Source organism: Cupressus sempervirens, chromosome 1, assembly GCF_028749045.1.
Source record: "Cupressus sempervirens isolate cs-2001-9-10 chromosome 1, ASM2874904v1, whole genome shotgun sequence".
In the NCBI taxonomy this organism is placed as follows: Eukaryota; Viridiplantae; Streptophyta; class Pinopsida; order Cupressales; family Cupressaceae; genus Cupressus; species Cupressus sempervirens.
Genome location: NC_143118.1, coordinates 734,495,809 through 734,511,198, shown reverse-complemented (window position 1 = coordinate 734,511,198; position 15,390 = coordinate 734,495,809).

Genomic DNA, 15,390 nt, shown 5'->3' with positions numbered 1-15,390 from the left:
CCATAGTATTAGTGAGGATTCATTGCACGTTGTTCAAGAGGTCTTCCTACAACAACAAAATTGGATATAAGTTGACGGTCAAGATTAGCCCACTTAGTTCTAAATTTTAGCTTAAGCAGTCCAAGTCATGGATTCAACCCCAACACTACAATTAGGTTCTATTACAAATCAATTCAAACTTATAGTACAATACTACAATTCGAATTCACAAATAGTACAACACTACATATTTTGACCTAATCACCTGATTTTTATAAAGCTATTGACCCAATGTATATGGATTCACCAACAATTTTTGTTGATCAGTCATACATAATTAATAATTTTCACCAAGAACAACTATGCATTTCATATGGACTTAACTTTTTAGAGGAGATGAGAGTGATCCAATGGTCATGATAGGACTTGTTGATTTAATACCCTCACTTGTTACACAACATTGCACCTATAGTTGTGAATTTACAAGTGTAAATGATGACTACCTATAACTAAATGAAATGTACCCTTTATTCTTAAAGTAACCAATCATGTGATTTGGTAACAATTGCTTACATATGATGTTTCTTGTGCACGATCATTGGTCTCATTTTTCCCTTGTTATTTTGAATACCTTGATAAAAAAATATATTGATGTAATCTTAATTAGAAACATAAGACTCGCCAAAATTCAAATAATTTTAAACTTTGACCAAACACAAAGTTAGAAGGCACATATATTTGATTATCTCCCCTAATCTATTAAAAACACAATAAACAAACCAAAAACATACATACAAAATAAAGTTGTGGCCTGAAAAATAAGGGATAACATAATGTTGTACTTAGATGTAGTTTTTCAAGTTGCTTTTTTGTTGTCTCAGATATTAGATTTATCTATAAGGAATCCGTTGGCCATGGCCCAGCTACAACAACTTAAAGACCAAGTGAATCAACTTCAAAGTAACTGCCATATGGACCTTTGCAAAGTGTTTTGTTATGTCCTCTCAATGTAATGCCAAATGCTAGATTTGTTTTGATGAATCTCTCTTCCAACTATCTCGTGTAGCTGTTATTCTTTGTAAACTTGCTTTGTTTCAATAATAATAATAATTAGAAAAAAAAAAAAAAAAAAAAACTTGTCCACTTAGAGCATTGTCCTTATCACGGGCTCCACATGTCTCTTTGTACAGTCTAATTGCAAAGCACAATATGCGCTTTACTTTGCCAAATTTGGTTCCACAATATTTTTAATTTATAAAAGTAATCAACAAAAAAAGGTTTGGAATCTCTCTAATGTATATAATTTATAATTTATCATTTATGTCCGAAAAAGTGTTTAAAAGGGCAGTAAAGTTCCCTCCCTTGGGCCCTAATTTGCTTTGCGGTATGATTTTGTGTGTCAATTTTCCAAAGTAACTTTGACATTTATCTTTTGCATAACCTAAATTCCTTGGGATCTTATCCTTTACTACGGAGAAAGACACTTTAGAAGTTAGTGGTGGCCTACCTTTTTGAAAAAGGGAACTTTGGTTTAATTCAATGTTAAAAATATATATGATTAAATAAAGTTAATTAATACTTGGGAGTAGTGATTTGCATAATGTATTATGAGATTTGAGTATTATAGAGTGATATTTAATTCGGCAACTAAAATTTTAAAAAATTAATTAATAATAAGATTTTGAAATCTATTTAATATTAAATTTGAGAATAATGTATTTTTGTTAGTGTCTAATTTAGTACATGTTAGATTAATGTTTTATTAGAGGACGCATTTGTAGGTATATGATAATTTTGTTTTTGGTACTAGTTGATGTTATATTTTATAAATTTATAGGTTATGTAACTTTCATTTTTAGTATTTCTATATGCGTGGGGTCTTAGTAATATCAAGATACATTTTTAAAGATTGATGTTATATCAAAAGGAAATTTTACTTAAATCTATTTCTATTATTTTAAATTATAAAATATAATAGATAAGGGCTTGACTATGTAGCTTTTTTTAATTCTTATTATCAAAATGTGTTGCTATTGATTACTCAGTGTTCTAGAATGTTGGATTAGGAGATGCTTTGAATGTCTTTGAATGTTAGAAAATTGCATCATAGTGAATAGGGTAGGGTTAGATGCATAGGGATACATTTGTGTAAATGGACAAAAAGGCCATGATAATGAACTAAACTTCACACATAATCATGGAAATTGTCACTATGCACACACTCTAAAATATTACCTCAAAATAGGCATAACAATAAAGAGAAATGACATGATATGTATATTTTTCCATCACATTTATACCCTAATCAAAGACATGTATAAATCTTGAAGTAATCATGTCTTGCAAAGTATGTAGCACTCACAAACATGTTTGTAATGTAAATAGGATCCATATACACTAGTGAACCCTATGAGGATATGATCATATGTTGTTACCTTTTGTGCATGTACCCTGCATATGATGGAATTCTATAAGTTTATCTAGCTATCTAGAAATATGTAGATAAGAATGATATTGTCTATAAAATTTTCTTCTGACCTAATGTAGGAGCATCCTGGATGTAAGAACAATCATGCATCACCCAAAAATATCTCATTTATGTCTCTTCAATAAGGGTTGTCTCAATGAAGAGTTGTTATTTGTATAAGCTTGCTACTTAGTAAGTTAGTCGTACAAGCTTAGAATGATCTAATTTTAGACGCACAGGTTCATCTTGGATGCATCAACTTGTCAATTGAGTTTCACTACCATATCATGAGTATTTATGAAGTTATTGTAGATTTTTGGTGTGAAATTTTGGTACAAAAACTTCAGACTTTGTTTGAAGAACTTTGAGGCTTTGGATGGGCTCTAAGACTTGGTTGATCGGAGCTTGCATGAGCAATGTGTTGTAGAACATGAGATGAGGATTTTGGAATGGGGTCATAATAGCCAATTGACTCAACGATTCACAAGTTATAGTCTTCTGAAGTTGGGTTACCCAAAAATTCCAAAATAAAATTTCTAATTATTTTGAGCCGACGTGCCACATGTAATCTTAGGATTGGTCGACCTTAAGGGTTAGGGCTAAAAATTTAGAACCTTCCTAGGTGGTGGAAAATTACCTATATAAGGAGGGCCTGAAGGTTGTTTAGGATAGTTTTGGGTGATAGTTTTCAACTCTTTCTTTCAGATAATGTAAGGAAGGTTCCCATGTGGGTTTGCTTATTATATTTCACAATTATATAATTCCACATTTGTGGAGATGATAAGAAGCCCATTTTTTTTTCTCATGATTTTTTTTCATTTCTGTATTTATGTTATGCATTTGTGGTATTAAGGGGAGCACCCTTCGTTAAGTAATGTCAGAGCATGGGTTCTTAAGTGTGTAGATGGATCGTCAAATGTGAGGTAGTTTAGACTAGGACTGTGGTTTGGGCTGAGTGTGTAGACAGATTGTTATAGAGGGTTATAGAGCATTTGAATGTCCCCAACACCAAGTAAGGACATATAGAAGAGTTGAAGGACCATCAACACTAAAAATGAACTTATTTAATATAATATTCACTTAAACATTTGAAAAAAGAGGGAGATTCAATGTTAGGAATCTTGAGATTCTAAGAAGAGGCATGAGTGTGATTTGATAAGTATCATACCATGTGTAAAAATGAATTGAATCTTTATGTTTTGAAGATTCAATTCATTTTCACACACAATATGATACTTGTTAGATCCCACTCATACCTCTTCTTAGAATCTCAAGATTGTGGACACTAGGTTTCCCTCTTTGTTCAAATGTGTAAGTGAGTATTTTATTAAATACCTTCATTTTCATTGGGATCACTAGTTTTTGCGAGATTGCAAGCAATTTTTTTGGTCCCTTGGACCCTAAAACCTCCAATGGATATTTCAAAGTGTTTTCAATGAAACTAATGACATAACAACTGAATCTATATATCATAGAGAATTTTCTCTATCTTACGCAATTTTTTTTTTGCATTCAATGGATTTACATCACAATTGTGATGTTAGTTCGTTGGAAGTGCAATTTGAAAGTGAGTAAGAGAAATAATTGTTTTTCGATGAAGTTTTGTTGACAATACGATGCATGTTTTTTATCACCATTACTGATGATTTTTTTCCAACAAAATGAAGTTTCTAGGATTTGTGATTTAATTGATGAATTGGTGTCATACAAATGATGAACGTTCGCCACAAAATTGGCACAGATGTATTAGTGGGATGTGATATAGTTTCCTATGCTCTATTACTTTAATTTGGCAACTTTCATGATTATGGTTTATGAGAATCTTTTGTGGAATGGTATTATCCTTCTTTTTTGTTTCTTTTGAATGGAGCATTATTGTAGGTTATCTGGGTCTATAGGAGGAAGTGTCTTGTAATGGGGGTTAGAGTCTAAGTGGTTGTCATAGTAACTCATCATAAGTGATAACACTACTCATTAAATAGGGGTTTTAAAATAAATTTATAAGATAATTATCTTCATCATGTAACGCACCACCAGGGAACCTAAAAGAAATTAACCTAAAGTTTCACTAAGTTTTCCAAACATTTAAAAAAAAAGATAATAACATCAACAAATAACATAACAAAAGTATTAACTCACATACATACAACCATCCAAAACATATTACATCTTTGAAGGGTTCTATTACATTGAATCATATGTAAAAGTTTATTAATATTAAATCTAACACATAACCAAAATCCACATCATGGAATAGTCACAAGCACGAATCCAATAAGTAATATACGATTACAAAGGATGCCACTTGGCATTTAACCATAATGCATAATCATCCACTGTACAAGTCATAGGGTATGAAAAGAGCAAAGAATATACATCATCAATAAAATATATCATTTCATAAGATCTTTGATAAATCAAGTACAGTACAACAAAATATTACTATCCAATAGAAATACAAGATTAAAAAGAAAGGATTAACTGCACATGGACATCCAACATCGACATCCAACTATTAGATCTCAATAGTATAAGTAAAAAGCACTACCACCTAACCTTGTGGAACTTCAATGACCCACTCCCACCGTGCTAAGAAGATAATCTCAAGTCCCATATAGGATAGCAACCACAAGTCATAACCAACATCTAGGTCAAGGAAGTCTTGATAGTAATCTATCTCAAAGGTACCAAGACACAAGTATCATCTAATCCTAGAGGCAACAAAGACACGTAGGAAATCTACTATGTAAGTGGACAAGTGTCATTGCACACTAGTACATTTAGGCTGCATTTTTTACCTAAATTTTTGACAACAAGCTAATTTGTCTTGTCAAATTCATTTTTTTAAAAATATGACCTTGATAACATAAAAATTTAGATGATCCTTAAGTTGGTAGTTGAAATTTCAATGAAACTAAAGTTTATCGTCAAAATTTTGACGTTGTCAGGGATATAAACAAAAAAAAGTAAAGTAAAACTTCATTAAATCATGTGGAAAAGTGCGGGCATGAGGCTTTAGTGGCATGACAAAGATATTTTTAGTGTTGTTCAAGGTAAGGTTTTTCAATGTTGAGTTTGGAGTACACTAGGGAAACTAAGTCGTTAAATTTTGATTGATTATGCTATAGTGTGACAACAGATAGATCCCAAATTCACTAGCATTCGAGCACACAATCTCCATCCTCTTCATTTTCTTCAAAATCACCATCGACTGCCTCAAAAGCATAGGTATAGCATACAGGCTTGCGACCTCCATACAAAATCTACAATAGTTTGGTAACAAACCAAAATGATGCCCTAGCTTATGGAGACCACAAGCCATTAAAAGATGTGAAATATATTTTGTTCAAAATAAAAAAAACATGTAAAGCTAAATATAGGTCACACCCCCTTTCCAACAAGAAACTAGTAACAACAAGAACCATGCATTAATCTAAAGAATGAAGAAATCAATTACAAATTGACCCTAAAAGGCAATACAAGATTTTCAAACCTAAAGAGAAAAATGATCAAGTAAGAGATAAAAACCTACCTTATCCATCAACATGTTTCCAAATCATAAAGTTAATCCAAGCTACTCCAAAATAGAAATCTCCTAAATGAGTTCTAGTTTGAGCATCATCTTCCATCTAGGGCATCATTTTTTCATGCCTTTGAAACATATTATCATATTTAATGTATTGAGAATCAACTTTTGCATAAGTGTAATGTTTCTTTTTATGGGTTAGGTCTTTTTAATTTAGGGGATTGTGTTAAAATTTTAAAGGAGCATGTCATTTTTAATGTATAAGGGGGAATATTTTAAATGCCAAAGATGCATTAATGCTAGGTGGGTAATTACTTTTTAGAGTTATAAGGGTGATGCAAATAAGAGTCTATGTGGATAGGTCTTTGGGGAGGTTTGTTTTGCATTTTATCATTAATGTAAAATATTTAATAAAATGATGTTGCATAAACCATTTAAAAAAAGTTATCTTTAAATGCAAATATTTGGGTATTTTGAGTGATATTTGGGAGGCTTTTAGGGAGAAATATGCACTTTCTATGTGTCTCGTATGTTATCAATTGATTATGTGGGTTACCTTGTGGTTTAATTTTGGACAACATAATTCATGGGGTTGAGGTCTCTTATCCATATTTTGAGGCATTGGTGGATGTTAGTTTCCTTATGTGCTCCTAGATTAGGTGGAGGTGAGAGTTGTGACACCAGATTTGTGGAAAGATGTAGATATTGGATTTAAGCCTATATATCCCCATCTCTGTAGTTTTTGTATTTATTGTTTAGAGTAGTGTTATCATGAATAAACTATAGATGTATGATGTTAAGGATAGACCCCATTACCAATTCAAGATGCATTCATGTGTGAATACCAAAATATTGTTAGAAACCAAGATGTGTTTTAGACAATTTGTTCAATTAACTTTATTTTATCTCAGATTATTTCTTCTAAAAAGTAGCTTCATCTTTCTCTCCCTCACTCCCACTTTAAAATCCAAACTTATCTCTACTTATTTAAATTTAGAGAATAAAATGGTTCATCTTCTTATGCTATTTGTTGCTCATCCCTAGTCTTTTTGTTATCCATATCCTAAATGTTTAGAAAGGTATATTATAACCCCTCATATTTTTATTTCATGTTTATATAACATCCTTTGTACCCATATTCTATGTCTTTGTGAGGAATTTCTATTGACTTGTCAACCGTGAAGGACATCCTTTCTTATCATAATGCATCCTATGCCAACAGAGGCACTCTATAAAGCTATATACACCACAACCTGTAGTTTCATTTATATAATTGTACACCCAAAAGATAATTAATAGAATGGTATACATTTAGAAAGTGGGAAATCTTAAGAAAATATGCTACTAAAATAAGCCATGCATCATCAAAGATGTACCTGAGATGAGGGTAAAGTCCTCCATTGATTCCATTGATTACAAGAATAACTTGAACTAAGGAATAAACACAACCTATCATGTTAGCTGCTACAACATATATGCAACACATGAAATTGTTCAACACAAAAATTCTAAGCTTATTTTAAGGTGACCTTTAAAGATCACACATTAAGGAAAAAATTAAAACATGTAGAAAGTAAGTCAAATTTGATTATTTAGTACTTTTAGCTTAGAAATCAAGCCTTAGTATGTGATGTTTAACTAGTAGAATGAATTATTAAAAAAAAGAGAAAATAAAATGCTTACCTAAAGGGCTTGAAGTCATTGAAATGATATTTCATGCCTTGAATAGTATCACTGGTAGAAAAAAAAACATCAGATATTGTCTTGATCCTTAACATAACAATTAAGGAAATGAGGAGAAGCACAAAAGTGATGACTCTTAAAATCAATCTTTGCACTGCATAGGTCTTCATATTTTGATCTCTGAAGAGCTTATACAAACAAGGTTAGGTATATGAATTCATCTTACTTGGAAAGTCATACATATACATGTGTGTGTGTGTGTGTGTGTGTGTGTGTGTGTGTGTGTGTGTGTGTATGTATTTATATATGTATGTATATATGTATGTATGTATGTATATGTACACACACACACACACACACACACACACACACACACACACACACACACACACACACACACACACACACACACACACACACACACATGATGTGTGAATGAGTTAAAGCTACAAGCCGAGTGAAGGCAGACAATTGATCTTTAAAATCAGGAATGCAACCTTTATTCGTGACTCCTTTACAATGTGTTGACTAATTTTTATATATTTATTATTATTTTTAATTGACAAAGTTTTGTGCAGAGGGATAGTTATTTTGTGGCAGGTTGAGTGATATATATATTTACTGTCATTTTGTATATTTGATGTAGGATAGGCATGATCTCTTTGAAAGTGGATATCAAATTTATTGGTTTCTTAAGATATGGGCTATTGAATTTTTTTAATGAGATTTTTCTATTAATAAGAGGTAGATGACAGATTAATTCATTTCTATTTTCTAATGTGGATGGGCTTTGAATAGGTATTAGAAATTTAGTGTGAGGATTCAAAGTTTATAGCAAAGGTTTATTGTTTTTCCCCATAAATAATATTCCGGTTCGCAATCATAGAGATGACACTTTGAAATTAATTGTCCTAGTTTATGTCAATGATGGAAACTAGTAAATTGAATTGCTAATAAAGATGGCTTAATTTTGTACACTAGTGGACATTGACATAATTTTAAGTCAATCCTTTATTACTTTAATTAGTTCCAATATACTTTTTGATAATGTTATCACAGGGACTCCCATTTTGAAGTTTAGATCATTCTATGTATGATATATTGAAGGTGGTGAACTGTTGCATAATGTTTGTCTATGGTTCAATAGGGTGACATGATCTGAGTCAATGACTGAAAACCATTATTGAGCTAGATTTTAACATGCTTTTTGCTAAGAAGGCAATGTGTTCTTTTGCACATCAATGAGGGAGAAGGACTAGGAACAGTCAATATAGGGGCCCTTGATACATTATATAAGGGTTAGTTCTCTATTATATTTTTGAGCCCTTCCCAAAAGACCCCCTATTTTCAATCTGGGAGTTGATTACTAAACTTAATCTAATCTAATCAATTTAAAATGCTTTCATTTATGGATATGAATTCTTCCTAATGCTCAATCAAGTCAAAATGCCTTTTTGACTATATGTAATCACAAGTTGGTTTCAATAAAGAAGAGGACATGATGCTTATTATTCATTTTGATATCTTTTCTACATCGCAAAAGAATCTATATTATTATAATCATTTGACTAGTATATATAGTGAATAAATTTTCCATAGTCGCATAATCTGAGGCTTTGTTTTCTTCTAGTTCACAATTGCAAAGATGTAACTTTGAAATTAATTATCCTAGCATATGTCAATAATGAAAAACTGTGAATCGAATTGCCAACTAAAATGCCTTGTTTTTTTACACTAGTGGACTTTGACATGCTTTTAAGTTTATCCTTTATTAGTTTCATCAATTCCAATATACTTTTTAAACTTTAGATAATTTTTATTAGAAATATCTACTATTAATCTTCCTTACTGAAAAATGATTTGAGACCATTATTGAAAAATGATTATTGAGCTAGATTTTAACATCATTTAAGTTGAGAAGGCAATATTGTGTTTGCACATCAATGAAAACAAATAATTTGGAACTTAATCTGATTTAAACAAGTTGACATGCTTCCATTTATAGATAGGAACACCTAGTAATGGCCAATCAAGTGAAAATGCCATTTTGGCTATATGTAATCATAAGTTGGCTTCAATACAGAAGAAGATAAGATGCTTATTATTCTTTTCAACTTTTATACATTGCAAAAGCTCCTAACTAGTAAATATAATGAATCAATATGGTAGAGGTTTTAGTAGTAATTTAATTCCACAATACTTAATTTACTATTTTGCAATCTTTTTATATGTTTTTCAACTCCCTCATCATTTTACAAACATTCCAACATCCTTAAGTTTTGAAACTAATATTTCTACTTCCTTTCTTTTAAGACATACATGTATGTATCTTGGAGGAATAATAGGTATACCTTGTTTTATTGAAGCCAAATTGTTATTGGAAATATCTGCTATTAATTTTTCTTTTCCCTTCTAACTTTTTCTTGTGTAATCTCCACTAGAATCCACTTTATGTGGATGACCCTTCATTCTCTAGTTTTAATATACATTTTCCTTTTGCCCTTGATATATGGGAAAGTGATCATATGAAATTATAGATGTTGTCATTGATGAAAATATAGATTATTCACATGGTCATTTGGTTAGATAATAAATTTTTAATGGAAGTTATTCATGAAAAATGCCTAAGTATAGAGCAAGAACAAGTATATAGTTGGATAGTTTTGGTTAGCAAGCACATAATACTTTTTAGAATTTGTTCAAATTTTTGATATATGTAATATTTTGTTGGAAATATAAGAGGAGTAACTAAGAGGAGAGGGATGAATTAGTTACCACTAAAATAAATCCAAGATCCCTTAGATGTCAACACAAAACATAAACTCTGATGAAATTGTTGTTACTTGGTTAACACACAGGCACTTGGTTAACACTAACAACATGTTGTAATTTGGTAAGCACTATAATATCAACTATTACTTGGTAAATAATGAAAATGTATATCTTAAGTTATTATCTATGATTAACCTTAATTAACTTAGTTTCATACACATAACAAAAATTAAATGAACACAAGTGATACCATGATTTAGCGTGGAAACCCAATTTGGAGAAAACCACCAATTACAACTAGTTACTAATTTTCACTCTTTTGAAGTGAGCCCTGTTAGGAGGAAATCTCGTTAAAGATTACAAAATATAGTGTTAGGTGTGATCCTGTTGGGAGTGGCCTTGTTAGAGGTCTTTAGACATTCAATCTAGAAATGCCACCTTGTTAGAGGATTTGGCAAATAGTTGTCAACTCAACTTTGTTAAGAGATTTGATACACTGCTACAATGGTTAGAGAGTAACAATGATATGACTTTATTTTTAATGCAATTGTATTGCTGATTTTAGATCTCAATTCTGGCTTGAATACTTGATCCTTATTGATTAGATTAATCTTTGCTGCCCAACAAGGATATTCTATTTATCCTTCCAATTCTCTTCCTCTAAGAATCTTCCATATACTCTCACACATTAAATCCTTAGCTTGACCTTATACTTATATCACATTCATTTTCAAGTTAGCTTGAATACAACTTAAAATAATTAATATTCATCTCCTTAGTTAGCTAGAACCAACAAACAAATCCATAACACTCAATATGCAAAAACAAGAAAAATCCTTTTTTAGCCAACTTTCCTCAGTAGACGCTAACACTAGAATGATTTTTCTATATTAACCAAGTGAACTTGATTAACATTGCATCTTCGCAAACTTCTTTTGGTAATCGAGTGAGCTCAGTTAGCACTGGTTCCATCCAACTTTCTTTGTTACCAAAGTGTGCTCGATTAACACTCAAATTTCGTGAACTTCTCTTCGATGCTTGAGTGAACTCAGTAGAAACTATCTTCTGAATTTGACAAACACTATAATGCTTGACAGACATAGGAAATTGTATTTATCACCTAAGTGAACTTGGTATAAATTGACTGAAAAAGATATGAGATTTGTGTAACATCAAAGACAATATACAATTGATCAATTGTTTTCAACAATCTCCCTCTTTAGCATTAATGACAACACAACATGTCATAATACAATGACATTTCAGAGCAAAATAAAGTAAGGAAAATATCATTAGTTTCATTATGATTCTCACCCATGAGAACTCCCTCTATTAGTGTGAACTCCCTCTAACTTTGGTTTTCCCTCTATCAACAAACTTTGTCTTCAACATCTTCTTCTTATAGCAAGCTTTCTCTCTTTGATATTAGACCAAGTTCTTCCTCTTCAAACAAAATTTCTATGATATGACACACACAAACTCTCCCTCTTTGACATCTTATGCTAAAGACAATATTTGATAGATATTAATATACCTAATCTATAGATTCATATGTAATCTTCCCTTTCATTACTGCATCAACTTAACTTATCTTCAACATGCATTGGTTGATGTATTACTTAACTTCATTTAGTGAGCTTTAGATAGGGAAACAACCCCTAACTTACCTCTTAGATACAAAAATGCATCCTTAGGTAATGGCTTTGTGAATATGTCTACAATTTGTTTTTTAGTATTCACATATTCCAATCTAACCTCTTTGTCTTGCACCAATTCTTTTAGAAAATGATATTTTATTGCAATGTGCTTGGTCATGGTATGCATTACATGATTCTTTTATATATTAATTGTACTTGTGCTATCACAAAAGATAACCACTAGATCATTGACTTCTACCTTCATACCTACCAATAGTTGCTTGAGCCAAACAACATTGGAACAATTAACTGCTGCTGCAATATACTCAACCTTTGATGTAGATTGAGAAATATAATTTTGCTTCTTACTTATCCAAGACACTAGTCTCTTACCAAGAAAGAATGCTCCGCCGTGATGCTCTTCATGTCATCAACACTTCCCACCCAATCTACATCAGTGGAGACTTTAAAATCTAAATTTCCTAATTTCTTGTACCATAATCCATAGTCTTCAGTACCCTTCAGATGCCTTGTGATTCTCTTTATTTCCATCATATGATTTTATTTAGGATTAGCTAGAAATCTTGCCACCATACCAATTGCAAGAGCAATATTAGGCCTATTATGTACAACATACTAAAGTTTTCCAATCATTGATCTATATGTGGTCTAATCTACCTCCTTGGAATCATTATTTTTGAAAAGCTTATGTCCAGTAGACATAGGTGTTCCAACTGGACTTGAACCCTCCATTCCACACTTCTTCAGTATCTTCTTGATATACTTAGATTGAGTAATGTAGATACCATCTTTCTTCTATTGAATCCGCAAGCCAACAAAGAATTTGATTTCTCCAAACATTGACATCTCAAGTTGCTTACTTATTTCCTTTGAAAAACATTTGCACAAATCATCATTTCTAGTAAACAATGTATCATCCACAAAGATTTCTGCCAACACAATCTTCTTGTTTGGTCCTTCTTTGATATATAGGTTGATGTTATCATTTATCCTTTGGAAACCATTCTTCATCAAGTAATTATGAAGTATTTCATACCAAGCTCTAGGAGCTTTTTGGACACCATACAATTATTTGTGCAATTTACAAATCATATCCTTTTTGCTAGGATTTATAAAACCTTCAGGTTGTTCTATGTAAACTTCTTCTTCTAGAGTTCCATTCAAGAATATAGATTTCACATCCATCTGATACACTTTAAATCCTTTATATTCAACATAAGCAAGTTCCTAACACCTTCTAATCTTGCACTAGGAGAAAAACTTTCACCACAATCAATACCTCCCTCTTGAGAATAACCTGATGGGGACACAACGCAAGCACAAAATGAACACAACGGGAAAAGGAAAATTGTATTAACTGTGAAAATAAGCTAGTACATTTAGTACAGAGATAATAGACTTCAAAACATGCCCTAAGGGCTTACAATAGCACAAAACTGGAGATGATTTCTCCTTTTGGTACCTCCTCTCAAACTCCACTCCGAACTGCCTTTTACAATGCCAGTAATGTCCTTAAATAGACCCCAGAGGGTTAAGGACTAGGAGTACATTCTAGAAAGTGCTAGTAGGCATCCACTGACCAAGTAGAAGGCTCCAGAAGCTGTGTTAGAAGTTGGTACAAATCTAGAAGAACCCAAAAATGGTAACTGAACTTTCAGGAGGCATAACTTTTGAACCGTAGCTCCAATTGACGAACCGTTTACATTTTCAAAAAGCTCTCGAAGCGCTCTATAGCCGTATGGGCCCTTTTTGAAGTCATTTAATTCCCCTAACCTAACTTTGAAGCATTCTTAGGAGGTCTCCAAAAACTAAAAAACTGCAATAACTTTCAAACCGTGGGACCTTTTGACCTGATTCTTTTTCTGGAATGCTCTAAATTACAATTACATTCATCCAACCAATTTACACCTTCTAGTTCACAAAAATGATGGCTCAATTACATACTCCTATTTTTTTGACATTTACACATATCCCAAGGTGTTCAAATACTCTATCGTAGAACACTGATAGTGGAACTGTGAGAGTTGGAACCTTTATTTGACCCAAATGGGTATCCAAAAATGAAAACACATAAAATAGAAACTAAGTCTAAGTAATTTTTTTTTTTGGGTGACATAGGATTGCCCTTTTACCTCTAGATGCTCCTGCATCAGACACCCAGGGTAGATTAAAAAGTGACCCTGTCACTTTATGAATGGTAGAGGAAATCCCAAATGGGAAACCTTAGCTGCTGAAATCCAAGTTGAGTCCTCTATCGGCCGTCCTTTCCACTTGACCAAATACTCTTCATACTGCCTATTTCTGGTACTCCTACCCTCACGATGATCTAGAATGTCTTCTATTTCCTCCTTCTTAGGAGAAGGAATTGGACATGGCTCTAACATCAGTTCCTCATCTGCACCATCATCATGATACTCTGTTAAGTCTACAATGTTGAAAATAGGAGAAATGTGAATACCATCTACCAACTCCACCTCATATGCATTTCCTGAGTCATGTTTCTTCAGAATTTTGTAGGGGCCAAATTTTTTCATTTTTAGCTTGTTGTAAGTGCCGGCTGAAAATCTTTCTTTTCGTAAGTGTACAATGACTAGATTCCCTACCTAGAATTCCTTATGTCTTCTCCTTTGATCAGCCCTAGCTTTATACTCTTGATTCATCTTGGTAATATGTGCTTGAACCTCCTCATATAGATGCTTGATATGTTCAGCAAATTCTTTTTCTTCAGCAATTGTCCTCTCCCCTTTCTCTATCTTCCTCAATTCTGGTGCAATCCTTGGGCTACTTCCATATACAATTTGGAATGGTGATCTACCAGTACTCCTATTTATAGAGTTATTGTAAGAAAACTTGGCTTGTGGTAGAATCAAATCCCACCCCTTGGGCTTATCCCCAACTAAACATCTCAGCAAATTGCCCAGACTTCTGTTTGGCCGTCAGTCTGTGGGTGATGTGTGGAACTGAATTTCATGTCTGTTCTCAACTTTTTCCACAATGTTCTCCAGAAATACCCCACAAACTTAGTGTCTCTGTCAGAAACTATACTCCTTGGAAGACCATGTAGTCTTACCACCTCTCTCAAAAATAAGTCTGCAATATGGGCAACATCATGAGTTTTGTGGCATGGAATGAAATGTGCCATTTTGGAGAACCTATCAACCACCAAAAATACCGAGTCACTACCCCTTTGTGTCCTCAGAAATTGAAGAACAAAATCCATACTTATGTCCTCCCATGGCTTTGATGGAACAGACAATGGCTGATATAGTCCAATATTGTGGCTAAATCCCTTGGCAACTTGACAA